Genomic DNA, 16,144 nt, shown 5'->3' with positions numbered 1-16,144 from the left:
ATTCAAGCTTCTCCAGACATTGGAAATAGAAAAGATTCAGAAATGCATGTGTCAGTGGTGTGCAGAAATACATGTATGAAAGAAAGATATTAATAAAAATCTATATAAATAAAAATGTAATGTTCGTTTGTGGGATTAACATAACACTAAAACCACTGGACGAATTGATACCAAATTTGGACACAATACACCTATCAGGCCAATGAGTGACCATCACTCGTAAAAACACTGAAATTTTATTTATTTATTTATTTATTTATTTATTTATTTACGGTATTTATACCCCGTCTCTTCTCTACCGCCAAAGGGGGACTCAGGACGGCTTACATTTGGCAATGATTCGATGCCGCTACATATAATCAATTATAATAATACAACAACAATTAAAATACATAAAGCATTGATTAAAACAGTACATAAAGCATTAATTAAACAACAATACAGTATCATAATACAATAACACAGCAGAAGAGACTTAAAAAGCCAAAAAACAAAAACAAAAAATACAATGCATGCACAAAACCATATATATATATATATATATATATATATATATATACACACACACACACACACACACACACACACATATACACAAATATATACACACACAAAACACATATATACAGATGGGGCCATAGCAACGCGTGGCAGGGGACGGCTAGTGATTTAAATAAAGTAAAAACCACTTTGGTAAAAGTTCTTTCCCAAAAAAAGTACATAAATCAAGCAAGTTGTTTGTGTACAAAATTGTGTATATTAGTAGGGATGTATACAGATATCCACATGAATTTCCATCTGAACCTTAGAAAGCAAATTGCAAACAAGAATAGAAATGGAATGGATTGGGAAAGGGGGATTGGAAAATGAGAAACTAGGAGAAACCAAAATTAGGTGATGTTCATCACATTAACTGTAGCTGGATCTACACTGCCATATAATGCAGTATGAATTGCATTTTATGGCCAGTGCAGACCTATATAATGCAATTCAATGCCATTCAAACTGCATTATTTGGCAATGTAGATCCAGCCTTCATATTACACATATATCCCAGATGCTGACTTTTAGAAAAAGTCATAGTAAGCGATAACTTTGCTTCTATTTTTGTGCAGCTGTAATTGTACTTTTACAGTATTGTAGGGAATGGTCATGGTAGTCCTTTGTACTCAAGCAGCACTTTGTAGGTGATTTTTAAGAAATCAAAAATAACTATTTTGTTACTTTTTGATGGTGCACTGCTTTAAAAATATGCTAGCAATGATGGTAGGTAGGTATTGACGTTTGGGGGCCTTGCAAATGTAACTGGAGAGGCCCTGCTCATGATTCCGCCCGCGTCGTAAGTGTGTTTGGTGGGGACGCGAGACAGGACCTTTTCCGTGGTGGCCCCCCGACTCTGGAACACCCTCCCCAAAGATCTTAGATAGGCCCCTACATTGGCAGTCTTTAGAAAGAACTTGAAGACCTGGCTGTTCCGATGTGCCTTTCCAGAATAGGAAAACTCCAATAACAAGTCCCAGAAGCACTTTATTAGAATTAAGATTGCCGTACACTGCACACTGCACTTACCCTATAATCCTTATATACCACCTGTCACATCAGCACTTTTACTTCTGTACCCATTACTCTGGCCCGGCCCAGTTTTATTGTGTCTTAGTGTATTGTTTATTGCTTGTTGTTTATATTGCTTTAATTGTTTTTAATTTGCTTTAGGTTTTGTATTGTTATGTTGTGTATTGAGGTCTTGGCCTTTGTAAGCCGCATCGAGTCCTTCAGGAGATGCTAGCGGGGTACAAATAAAGTTAATAATAATAATAATAATAATAATAATAACTGTCCCTGACTTCTTTTGTAAAGTAACTTTCCAAGATTTGTTATGACATCAAAAGCTTAAAGTCAATAGTTTTTTCCCCCTAAAAGCATTTGAAAATGGGGTCAAAGGAGAGCAGAAATGCAGAAGAAAGCATTTGGATGGCAATGCTTCAGGGCATATATGAGAACAAGCTTTACAACTTGCTGAGAATTTATGATGAGGGATTTGAAGAAGAGAAAAAGGTGGTTTCAGATGTAGAAAAAATGTATTGTCCTTATGAACTGGTTTGGTGAGGGACAGAAACTGGCATCATTTTGCTGTAATCTAGTTGCTTGGAGCATGCTTTTTCTTGGTCCACCAGTGGATAGTTTCAGTCTGAAAAGGGCTTTGTATGGCCAGGAAGAAACAAAATTCAAGCTGGTCTGATGCTTAGGAAAACAGAAACATGAACACTAGTTACATAGGACATAAGCTATACTCATGATTTTGAAATGCCAAATGAATTCCTTCGTAATTATTTGTTCTATTGTATTAACCTTTTCCAAATGGACCCGTGGGTCAGTCGAATATGGCTTTCCCCCCTCATTAGTTCGATTTACATAAGAAATACATGGTTCTTCTGTTTACCTGAACTACCTTGCTCTGTATTTCACCCGCGGCTGGGGATGGGCCCGGTTCAGCCTTGCTGAAACTTGCAAGAAACTTAATTACAGGATGGGAAAGGATTTTGAGGCCTCTGCATTCCTTCCCACCAAAAGCCGCACCCAGGTCAAGACGGTTTCTCAGAAAGGCCGCCCTTGCTTCATGAGTGTGCGGTTGCTTTCAACACCTATTTGGGAACTGAGCTTGGAACATATATGTTCATGGGAGATAAATGTGCCAACATAATTGTGTTCTCATGGTTCTCTAAGATATGGGAATCCAATTGATAGGCCATAGGCCCCACCACTATACTCTCCAACTGTCCTGACATGGCAGGTAAAGTCTCAATCCTTTGTTGTCCCATTTTTCCACCTCTTTTTAAAATATCCTAATTTATTTCTTTTCCTGCCACTTTCCCCTTTGCCCTTACTGTAATCAAATTACTACAAATTGAATTCAAAGTGCAAAAGTATCTTGTTCTCACTTAACTCAACAGAGGGAGAGAAAAAGAGGCAAAATCTTTCCCATCCCATAGGCTCAGGCAAAAGCAAGCTGCTGCAACATCTCCTAACTTGGTTGTTTTTCTTCATTAATAACTTTTGACCTATTGACCACACTCTGATGTTGCTTGGTCACAGGCGTCCCAGATTTCAGCAGTGAAATGTTGAAGGATATGCAGCATCCTGTTTTCCAAGTTCGCAAGCTGGGCATGCCAGCTGCTATTTTTCATCTGAGGTCTGCCTGTCCAAATAGGAAGCAATATGTTGATATGGAAGAGGCTGTCCAAGTGTAAGTTCGCACCACTTTATCACCTGGTTTTGACATGTCAATAATATTCTTGGAATACTTTGGATTAAAAAAGCATTTCTGGCCAGTATAAAAGGGATACACAAAACAATTCTATGTGACGGTACTGTCATAGGGTGGTCTCTAGTCTCCAAATGGTTCAGCTGAGATCACTCAGAACCGTTTCCTTCCCAGCAATTCACTAATAGGGTTGGAAGAAAGAAGCAGGGAAAAGGTGGCAGGAAAAAAAAGAGCAGGCCCTTTTAACCTTTGACTTTGGTCCTGGTTTGTCAGCATGTGCCCCACCCCACCCCACCCCACCTGACAGGTTAACATTGAGAAAAAGTTACTCTTTCGGTTGTCGAAGGTTTTCATGGCCAGAATCACTGGGTTGCTGAAAATTCTCTGGACTATATGACCATGTTCCAGACAAGCCTGTAGCGGGGGGGGGGGGGGTAGGTGTTCAAACCCCCCCCCCCAAATGTTTCAGATTTTTTTTAAAAAAAACCTGGTTTACTCATGAATTTTAACTGGTTAACCAAATCCCCATGCTAAGTCTATGAGATGCAAAAAATTAAGAGTTCCTCCAGAACTGCAAGCACTATCTCAAGCAAATATTGACAATTTATTCATACTGTCATTACTTGCAGCAATAGCCGATGTAGTGAAGCAACCAAGATGGGTGTGTGTGTGTTGAACCCCCCCCCCCCCGAATTTTTTTCTGGCTACGGCCCTGGTTCCAGAAGCATTCTTTCCTATGGATACCTGCCATAGATATGGGCAAAATGTCAGGAGAGAATGCTTCTGGAACATGGCCATACAGTCCAGAAAACTCACAGCAACCCAATGACCCTTTGCTTTTTGAAAAAGGTTGCCAGCATATTGCGAAATCACTTTTCTCCATTAGTGGTGGGACATCCCATTGAATCTGTAATGGCTGTTTAGCACTATCATCATTACATCATCTATTTATGTGCCCCAGCTTTCAGATATCTCTGTGTCTTTGGGTGAAAACATCAATCTGCAAACCTTTGCACTTTTGCTTTCTACTCCATGGCAATCGTGATGACCAGAACTAGATTTACCAGCTAAGAAAGTTACAGTTTAGAACTTTAGGTTATGAGCAACCTCTAAATACTACACACAAAAACAGTTAGGTTTGGAAGTGTTAGGGGGAGCTTTTAAACATGACATCCAAAATCCACAGAAGAGTGATGCTTTTAGTGGGCCAACAAAATTGCATGGGATATAGCATACAAACTTTTGAATCTCCACTGACAAAGGTACAAAATATCATATGGGAGAAGTAGGGAAACGGTGATGTTAGAGTTATAGGCCTACATTTTGTCAAGATGTTTTTCTTGTTGTTGTCAAAAGAGTCTGGGGGGACAACAATTCAAGCAGATGCCCTGCAATTTTTTTATTTTATTTTATTTGCTATGTGAACTCTGGGAGATAAAGAGCTGTAGAACCCAGGCAATAAAATTTCAACTCCACTACCAACAGAAAAAAGTAACATGATATATCTTAGTACATCTTAATCCGGCCGTACTGTCACTAGTTAAAACTGTTTGCTTGGGGGGCGGGGCACACTAAGCATACTCTCCACACAATACTCCATTTCCATATGATCAAAGTCTTGAAAAGCCACAGGAAAACCAGAACAAATGTAGTATCTGTGAGGAAAATATCTGAAGTTCTGAAATATATCATCCAACTAAATTCTGTTCGGCCCAAGAACAGAGGTGTCCAGAAACTGTATGTTGGAAAATGAGATTTGAAAGGGAAATGAACTAGACTAAACCCCTATCAAGTGCTGTAAATGATTAACAAGAGTCCCTTGTTATGGGGAAATTGAGCCTAGCTTCACTGGCCCTATTGCCAAGCCTTTTGCTGAGCCACAATGCCAAAAGTTTTCAAAGCTGTTGTGTGACTCACATAATGAATCTGAGAACCTGGCAGCAAACCTATGGGAGCTCCCTTATTCTTTGTCTTTTGTGGAGTTAAAACTCACGATCAGACATGTGAAAAATTTTCCCCTCACTTTTCCAGCAGATACTTTCTACTATGTCAAAAGAACGTGCCAGCAACTGGTCTGTAGATTCAGGCAAATAGAGATCTACCTTACTGACCAGGGCAAGAATAAGTAGGGGACTCTGTGTCTGACTGTGCAGTAACTGTGCTATTTGCCCTTCCTTCTTATGCGTCTTCATCTTTGGCTAGGACATGAACGAGCAGCCTTTCAAATAGTACTGAGCAGCCCTTTGGAGGATACCTTCAAATAGGGTTGTCTAAAATGAGACACATGGCAAGGCTACTTGTTTAACCACTTTTTCTATGGTAGGCCACCGTTTGCTGGTAGAGCACCTTCCTTCATTCCAGTTTCCCCAGCATTGCCAGGTAAAGCCAGGAAAGACCTGTACTTGAAACCATGGAAAGTCACTGCAGATTAGTATAAATCAGGGTGGGCAACTGTGGCCCTCGGGTGTTTTTGGACAGCAACTTCTATTTGTACTTCATCTTTGGTTATGTTTGATGCTGCAAGCCAAAAATATCTGGTAAGGCACAGTTAATAATAATAATAATAATAATAATAATAATAATAATAATACTCGGGGCAGCTTACATGAGGCCAAGCCCAGCAATACAATACATCAGTATACACAGGACACAGCAATAAAATATCAAGAAATAAAAATACAAAAACCATTATAAATCACACATCAAACAAAATAAAGTAGCAACATTTAAAAACACAGAAATCAATCACAGTAGGCAGGGCCAGTTCCAATAGATTAAAAAATTAAAAACAGTGGATAAGACAACAGTTTAATGTATCTGGACAGGGGATCCAGAAGATAAAGTAAGGTTTGATTGCACTAACAGGTAATAAAGTGCTTCCAAAGGCATTTTCGCAGGAATTGGTGAGGTCAGGGAATGATTGTTCATTCATTCATTGAAGGCACACTGGAACAGCCAAGTTTTCAAGCTCTTTCTGAAGACTGCCAGAACGGGAGCTTGTCTAATATCTCTGGGGAGTGAGTTCCAGAGCCGAGGGGCCACCACAGAGAAGGCCCCCTGCCTCGTCCCCACAAGTCACACTTTTGATGGAGGCAGGAGCGAGAGAAGGGCCTCTCCAGAAGATCATAGAGATCGTGTAGGTTCGTAAACAGAGATGCAGTCACGCAGGTAGGCAGGTCCCAAACCGTTCAGGGCTTTGTAGGTAAGAACTTGTACCTTGAATTGGGACCGGAAAATAAATGGCAGCCAGTGGACCTCCTTAAACAGGGGGGTTGACTGCTCCCTGTAATTCGCTCCAGTTAGTAGTCTGACTGCCACCCATTGGACAATTGAAATTTCCAGGCCGTCTTCAAGGGCAGCCCCACGTAGAGCACATTGCAGTTGTCCATTCCTGATGTAGACAGTAGTGAGTTACACAAGATCAACTTTCCCTCTAAAATAACTGTTTGGTGTTATTCATTTCTTGCATCTTTTTCTGGAAAGCCAACGGAGGTTGCAGAACAGGCTAACCTCACCACCATCACCACTGTTTTTAATTTCTCACAGTGTTTCAGAGCACCCAATGTAGCTTGGCTCTGAAGCATTGAGTAAAACTAGATAGTGGACATTTTCTCAGAATATGTTCCAGCAAGCTTGCAACTGGGGGCTCTTCTCAGCCGGGGAGCCATCTTGTCGGGTCATTCTCAAACCTGGAGCTAACTATGGGAATCATTTAGCTATCCCAGACCTTAGGACCCACTTCCCACCACACACATGCATTTTATAACACTAACAGATTAAGTTAGATGGTCACTGTATGAGCCTGGATAGCCATTTACCATACCGGCTTTAGCAGAAATATCCATGCTTTCATTTTGCTTCCTTATATGGTGAAAAAGCATCGCCTGCTCCCTGGTTGGGTGGAGCAGGCGGCACAGGTTATACAAACATACCTTTCTACCTGCCTAACCACTTTGGCAAGACCTGAAAGAAAAGGAACGCCCTAGGCAGGGCTCCAGAATCCTGTTGAGAGACAGAGCGAGAGAACCCAGCTCTTCCCATTAATCAGTGACTAAGCTGGGTGTGTGCCACAAAAACAGAAGCATCAGCTAAAACTAGAGATGGCCTGTTCCAAGAAGAATCTACCATCAGCTAAAATGTGTTCCCCTTGTTTGGCAAAGTGACCTTCTGCACTGATGAGGAAGATGGCTTGATGGTCACTGCTGGATTGCATTGCAACTCTGGCTTTGCCACCGGCTGGTGGTATGTGTCTGTCTGCATATGCATGTCTGTTTGCATGTATGTGCATGAATGCATATGAGACCTGCATAGAAAAATAGCAGCTCAGGAAAAAGATCTGAGCTAGAACCTTTCTCCTTCAAAATGTTACATGCATGGATTTACATGCATTCACATAATGGTTATCTGCAGTTTCATTGACTCATGTCTCCCCCCAAATATGTTATTTTTAGGTACTTTCTAGGTCCTCCAACATGATTCTGTTGAATGTATTGACCACATGGTTCATTTCAATAGTTTTCCACTTTCATAGTAAGACCGGTAATGTATCACCTTTCAGTATTGGAGGGAGGATACTGTTTTCTCTTATTTTTATAGGAAGGAGGTTGCAGGTGAGCTTTTCCCTCATTCTGAAATGGTTCAGCCAAAACAAAAGTTTCTTGCCTTATTGAGCCTCTGAACACAGCCATTCTTAGGACCTCATCACATTGGTCAAGTTATCCATGGCAAGCTCAGCCAGCACAGAGCCTGGCAGATCTCATCACATCTACTTCCACTGGGGCTCTATGCCATTTGTGCCATCAAAATGTCTACCCGTGTTCAGATTGGAAATCATGGGGGCAGCGTGGAAGCACACCGGAAAAGTGTAGTTTCTGGTGTGTGGTGGGCAAGCAGGTGGTGTGGGCAATTCAGAGCACTGGTCCCCCTGCTTCCCCTGTATCAAGGACCTCCATGTGATGAGGTCCTTAGGTTCTATGGCTCCTTTTTCTCATAGTGTGGTAAGCAGTTAAAATGTAACCTTGGCTTGTCTTTTTTCTGGACCTCGTTTGTATCAGTTCTGAGCATAATTTAGCCTAAGCATCACCAGAGAGGATCTCATCAAATCTAACCTACTGTTTGATTCTTCATCTTCAGGTAACTTCATCCACCTTAAGAACTTATAATTCTGCAGTGTAGCTTATTTTTCTTTGTTTTTCAGCCTGAGATAACACAAGATAACGATATTGTCTCCTTCATTCCTGATGGCATTATATCCATACATGTCATTCCAGAATACCTTGCATTACACTTTTCTGCTGCAGAATCAAAATGGGCTATTGGGAGTGCCAATGTGAGACACTATTTGTAAAATCCAGTTCACTTTTGCTAACCCACTTTGGTCAACTAGAAAAATAGTTGGGTGCATTGCACAGGAAAGTCCCAACAGAGAGTTGCCTGCAGAATCCACAGTGGAGTCAGTGGACTACTGTTGCTCACCTGAGGCAGCTGATGTACTCTAAAAACAGTGCAAGGCATTTTGTTCCTCATAGCCTCCTCAGTTTTGTTGACTTTTCTAGATAAACAGTCTGGAAAATGCAGCAGAATGTGATAACTCTATGGATGCTATGATCTGCTGAAAGGGCAAATGGATCACCAATGGATCTAAGACCAAATCCCACTAGGAACAACACTGAGGCTACCATATTTTGAACATATTGTGAGATGACATGATGAGTTGTAAAATATGATCACACTGGTTAAAGTGGAAGGCAGCATGAAAAGAGGAAGACTGAATTTCAGATAGATTGACTCAAAGGAAACCATGACTGAGTTTGAAATAGCTGAGCTGTTGATGATCACAGCATATGGAAATTCATAAGGTCACTGTAGGTCAGTATTGGTTTGTTGGCAAAGAATAACGGAGTTTCCAGGGGCCTTTTAGCCTTTTCAGAAGGTGCTCATTCCAGGCTCTCTTGCCTTTGCTCACTTTGAGTATTTCCCTGACGATGCAGAAACAAAACGATTGCCTGCTGCAACCTGCCACCTTGGTTGAGTATTTTGCTGATTTCCGCAAGGCTTGGCAAGGACAGGGAGAGAATATTCTTCCCACCCACACAGCTTTTCTCCCTCAGGGCTCAATAGTGGCAGTCTGCCAAACACACCCAGTTGTGTGAGCTGTGTGCAAACAGCAACCCTGCCCAGCTTTGAAGAGGAACTTGTGTTTCCAAGGTCTCCTGCTGTCCTTCTTTCTCCTCTTTCTTAAAAGCCTGAAATGGGGAGTGAAGTTCTCTGGAAGTCCTCCAAGGAGGCCCTCCTGCCTTTCACACAGGCACACACACACTATCTTTTTGTAAATGCACTTGATTTGGCTTGCTTGGGAATGACAAATAGTGAGCTATAGTGAGATCCCAATGGAAGGTAGCCCTTACTAAGGCGTTTAGGAAACCATTATCATATACAACATATATCCCTAATATTTAAGACCTACATGTTTCTCTGGGACCTTTACATCACTGATGAGAATCATATCTCATAGTGGTGCCAATAGACCATTTTTGATTGTTTAAGTTTTAATAATATTGAATTCTACTTGGTTTTTATCTATGGAAGTACCAATTCATACAGTATTTTATGCAGTATTTTAAGGTTGCATCTTGCCATTGATTTATGTAGCATTTTAATTTTTCTAATGATTTAAATAGTATTTTAATTGTGTATTTTGTATTGTATTTTATAATCTGGTTTTTATGTAGTTATTTGTCTGTCCTATATGTGAAAGATCTGTGGTCTAAGCATTAAATAAACTATCTATCTATCTAAAGACAATTTTAATTACTCATGTTCCATTCACTCAAACACTATTAAGTGGTAATATAGTAGAGTCTCACTTATCCAACATAAGTGGGCCAGCAGCACGAAAATGTTGGATAATAAGGAGGGATTAAAGAAAAACCTATTAAATATCAATTTACATTATGATTTTACAATTTAAGCAACAAAACATCATGTTTTACAACAAATCAACAGAAAAAGCAGTTCAATACACAGTAACATTATGTAATAATTACTGTGATTATGAATTTATCATCAAAACATTGCAATGTATTGAACAGCTGTGGATCCAGACTGCATTGGATAATACAGAATGTTAGATGAGTGAAGGTTGGATAAGTGAGACTCTATTGTACATATTATTTCTAAGGTTGCCAGAGTAAAAGCTATAGATAGTTCCTGTACTTTTAATGGCTGTGTGGAATGTGGGATCTCTGCAGGTATTGCTTGCCATATCTCTATCTAACAAGCAATTCCCTCTACTTGTTGAGGGAGATAAAGGTTCTTGAGGACAATGCACATTGTGTATATATGCCTTCAAGTCACCTGACCACTTATGGTGACCCCATTAATTTCATAGGGTTTTCTTAAGCAACAATACTCAAAGGTGGTTTTGCCAATTCCTTTCTATGAAATAGAGCCTACAGCACCTGGTATTTGAATCCAACACCCAAACCACTGCATCATGCTGGCTCACTTCAACAAGAATTAATTAATAATTGGTTGATAAGGTTCAGTGCATTGCAGCTATTAACCTTTGTCCAGGTTTGCTTTCCTTATCCACTGCTTACATAACACAGATCACTGTGTATTTATTTGGGGCTTCAGTTTTTGTATATAAACCTATTGTTAAAATGTGTTACACTCAAATTTTACGTAAATACATAGCATGAAGCTTCTTGCATTCTCACCTGAAAAGACTCCCTGCCAGTGGAAAGCTAGTGTTATAAGCAAGAAGAATTCCAGTCCTGCCTACTCTTTAATGGGCAAAGTTTTTATGTCCAAAATTATTTCAAGGAGAGACAGTTCAAAAATGCAACAGCCTCCCTATCACATGAGGGTTGAATAAAAAGTAATGCCTCCACCTTCGTAACTCCTCAACAGATGGCAGTACTGGTATGCGGCGGGTACTGGCTTGTTCAGTAGACTCTCCTCTAGAGTTCCATTTTGGAGGGTAGCCTTAGCATTGAACAGTTGTGTTGTTGAAGTGGGAAGTATGGAATCCTGCACAGACGGTCGGTCAATGCAACTTAAGCAATGTGCAGTCATTGAATTCTTGACAGCAGAAGGTGTCACCTCAACATCTTTAAACTTACTCACCCAATGATGTACAGTACTCACATCAACACAATCACCATAAACAGCTTGCATTCTCTGGTAAATCTCCTTTGGGGGTGACACCTTCTGCTGTCAAGAATTCAATGACTGCATGTTGCTTAAGTTACATTGACCAACTGTGTGTGCAGGCTTCCATACTTCACACTTTAACAATACAACCATTCAATGCTAAAGCTTCCTGCCAAAATGCAACTGTAGAGGAGAGTCTACTGAACAAGCCAGTACCTGCCGCATACCTGTAGTCCCATCTGTTGAGGAGTTACAAAGGTGGAGGCATTACTTTTCATTCAACCCTTGTATGTTTAGTCTGAAGTGGTACTGGATTAGAAGAGTTATAAGCAATGCATTCATTTCCAAATGCGCACAGCAACTCCATGGCTCCCATTAAGAATGTATTGCTTAGTTTGAAAAAGTGACTTTTTTCTACAATATGCTGGTAAGGATTTCTCAGAGTTGTATTCCAAAAAGTCACTTTTCCAAGCATTGCCTTGAAAAGTACACTCTAGTAAGATGAAAAGGAACCATCATGCAAATAATTGTGTTTGAAAGCAGGGTGGCGGTTGAAATAACAAACGTTGCTCTATAACAGTTAATGGTTCCATCCTGTTCATGAGTTGTAAGTAGTCAATTTTCTCTGAAGCAATTGGGGCTACTTTCCCTGGCACCTGCAGACTGCCAAAAAAGCTTGCCAAACAGGGCTAGGACTCACTTCGCAACTGCTTCATTTCTTTACTGCATTAGCTTTGATGCCAGGTTTCTGACTCAGGCACTACTGATTAAATCTTGCATCCAAAGCACTAACTCTTTCTAATTTTTTCTGATATGCAAAGAATTAGACTTCCTCGTGTGTTTAGCAACAATAGTCATCAAACTTTTCCTTTTAACGTCAGCCTCCAATCTTGACTTATCTCTGTGTAATCAATACTTTGCAGATGAATGTATCTTCTTAGAGCAGTGGTTCTTAACCTGTGGGCTGTGGACCACCAGTGGGCCACAAGGACGAAAATCTGATCCGTGAGCCACCTTCCTCTTTATTTTATTTTATTTTATTTTTGCTCCTTTTGCATTGCCTGCCACTCCTTCCCTGTTGCTGACCACGGATTATGTTCTGTATCAGAAACTAGAGCTGATGCAGTCTATCCAATGCAATTTTCTGAATCAGCACCCCAAACTGAATTTAAAGTTGACCAAAAACTGATTCGTAACCCTTTTGGTACTAATGTTGGAGAGTGGTTCCTGGTCAAAAGTAGTTCCTGGTCAAATTATTATTATTGTTTGTATTGTTGTATTTGGGCTCGGCCTCATGTAAGCCGCACCGAGTCCCTTGGGGAGATGGTAGCGGGGTACAAATAAAGTTATTATTATTATTATTATTATTATTATTATTATTATTATTGGGATCCACTGTCTTAGAGTTTCCCACATTTTGTTGTGTTCCTTGAATGTGGGTGGATTTAGTTGGCATTGGCATTACTCCATGAATATAAGATACAGTAATACATGCATAAAGGAGGCCCCGGTGGCACAGTGGGTTAAAGCACTGAGCTGCTGAGCTTGTTGATCAAAAGGTTGCAGGTTCGATTCCGGGGAGCGGCGTGAGCTTCCGCTGTCAGCCCTAGCTTCTGCCAACCTAGCAGTTCAAAACATGCAAATGTGAGTAGATCAATAGGTACCGCTCTAGCGGGAAGGTAACGGCGCTCCATGCAGTCATGCCGGCCACATGACCTTGGAGGTGTCTACGGACAACGCTGGCTCTTCGGCTTAGAAATGGAGATGAGCACCACACCCCAGAGTCAGACATGACTGGACTTAATGTCAGGGGACTACCTTTACCTTTACCTTTTAATACATGCATAAGAAGGTACAAAATATTGTTATTCTGAAACGAAGTGGCACATGTTAGTGGCATACATAGCAACACTCCTCCCAGATCAATATCTGGTAAAAGTATTTTTTGAGTAAGTACCTATAACATACTACATTTTTTTTCCATTTTTATTGGCAAAATTTCTCAATTTTTGTTGAATAGGGAGAGGTGGTCAACAACAACTTTCAAATTTTGCACAGATTCTCTTTGGATTAAGGTCTGAGATTTGATGAACCATTCTAAAACATTCAGGTTCTTGCTTTAAGAGCATTTCAGTGTTATTTATGCTTTACACTTGGTGAACTTCTCTGCCACAGGTTTTCCTCTAGAATTTCCCTGTATTTGGCTCTGTCCATCTGTCCACAATCTAGTCCAGGATCCCAGTCCTCAATGAGGGAAAGCATCATCATAACACTATGCTGCCACCACCATGCTTCACTTCAAGGATGGTCTTCTCAGAATAATGAGCCCTCTAGAATTTGGTCCTATCTACACTGCTATATAATGCATTATATGATCACTGAGCCTGTATTATATGATCACTGTAGGTGCATAGAATGTAGTTCAACCATGGGGATAATATTCTCAAGATGATGACCACCCTAGAATTTGGCCCCATCTACACTTCCATATAATGCAGTTTTGAATGGCATTATATGCAGTGTAAATTAGGCATTTGTGCTAGCCATAGCATTTTGGAGGAAGATCACAAAGTGCAATTTGGGCCTCATCAGATCAAAGAACATTTCTCCACATGTTTAACTGTATCTTCCTCATGCCTTTTTGCAAACTTCAAATGGGCTTTATATGGATTGGTTTCAGCCACTGCTTTCTTTTCCCTACACTTTGATAAAGTCCACAGTAAAAAAAATGTTTACAGTGTTGATAATCCCATATATATGAAGTGATAATAATGCCAACTAAATCCATTTCTATTCCAGATTGAAGCACAACACAATGTGGGTGCATATGTCTGCAAGATAGTATGGGATATTCTGGAGAAAATACAGTATACTTCCTGAAGAAAATACAGTATATTTTCTGTTCTTGGGAGTTCCAGACAGCCTGTTTCAAAACAACTGTTGGCCTCAAACATATCATTAAATTATTCCACCACTAAACCTATTCTAAATCTTTTTAGTGCAATAGACTTCTGAATTTTAGGTAGGAAGTTCTCTTTTTGTACCCTTTTGTCTTTTATGTCCTTTATAGTCTCTTTTGGAGCCCCTGGTGGTTTAGTGGGTTAAACCACTAAGCTGCTGAACTTGCTGACCGAAAGGTCGCAGGTTCGAATCCAGGCAGCAGCATGCGCTTCCGCTGTCAGCCCCAGCTTCTGCCAACCTAGCAGTTCAAAAACATGCAAATGTGAGTAGATCAATAGGAACTGCTCAAATCAAAAGATGAAGATAATAAACACAGATTGGTCCCCATTAAAGAACTTTTTAACCCAAAAAAACTTGAAATGGATGATAGATATACAATGAAAATTGAATACAACCTTCTTAATGAAGACTGAGCAAGTGGGTTGACCAATAATGATTGATGATATCAATGAAAAATATGACTGCCGTGAAGATGATTGAAAGTCAAAAATTTCTCAACCTACCTCCCCTAACCTTTACCCCCCTCCTTTTTCCTCCCCCCTTCTTAGGCACTACCCCCTTCCTAAAACTTTTCCCTTCCCCTTTAACCATCTCTATTCCCTACTTTATTTTAAACCTTTATTTGTAAACAATTTCAATAAAAAAATAATAGGAACCACTCCAGCGGGAAGGTAAAGGTGCTCCATGCAATCATGCTGGCCACATGACTTTGGAGGTGTCTACAGACAATGGAGGTGTCTTCAGCTTAGAAATGGAGAGGAGCACCAACCCCTAGAGTCGGACCCAACTGGACTTAATATCAGGGGGAAACCTTTACCTAGTCTCTTTTACCTAAGTCTCCCTGGCTCAAAAGAATTAGATCATACTAATTAACTGCTATTGGTGCTTAAGAGTTGCTGCTGTTGTGTACCTTCAAGCTGTTTTTGATTAATGGATAAATCTTTGGAATGGTTTATTCAGAGAAGGTTAGCAGAGAATGGTTAAGAGAGTGACTAACTGAAGGTCACTCGGTAGGTTTCCATGACTGAGAAGATATTTGGACCCTGAGATTAAGAGAGTGACTAGCTGAAGGTCACTCAGTAGGTTTCCGTGACTGAGCAGGGATTTGAATCCTGAGCCTTGGAGTCCTAGTCCAACATGTAAACCACTACATGACACTGGCTCTCAATGGGGCTTCCTCCCAGGTAGGAGTGCAAAAGAGAACATCCTTAGTAGATATCACACATTCTTGGTATCATAAAATCATCAAGTTGGAAGGAGGCTCAAGGAACATGGAGTCCATCCACAACAGGTAGCTGTTGTCTACCCTTTTTTGGAAAACACCAAGATTAGGGGATCCACCATCTCTCTAGACAACTGGTTCAACAAGAATTTCTTTCTCATCTTCAATTGGAATCTACCCTCATGTAACCTAAAACCACTAAACCTGGTCTTACCCTCTAGGGCAGCTGAAAACAAATTGTACCAGTTCTTGAGCAATGACCTTTCAAAGACTTGCTGGTACCTTTGATCTAGAGAAACTGCCCTCTTGAGATCTATGGCCACTTACATACATTACATACTGTCCTGTCACCTTTCTATGCTTACAGTCACATACTTGCCTTTGGTCTTCTACGGGAAGAGTGAGAATGTTGGACTGGGATTTTCCTCAAACAAGTATAGCATTCGTTTTCAGTCGTACCATTACTACTTCAAATTTAGTTCATTATTAAATGAATGTGTATATTCTTTTTTAAAAAACATTCTCATTGCTTGCTTATTTTC

The sequence above is a fragment of the Anolis sagrei genome, chromosome 6 (genome assembly GCF_037176765.1).
Source record: "Anolis sagrei isolate rAnoSag1 chromosome 6, rAnoSag1.mat, whole genome shotgun sequence".
Taxonomy (NCBI): Eukaryota; Metazoa; Chordata; class Lepidosauria; order Squamata; family Dactyloidae; genus Anolis; species Anolis sagrei.
This window is presented reverse-complemented; position numbering follows the sequence as displayed.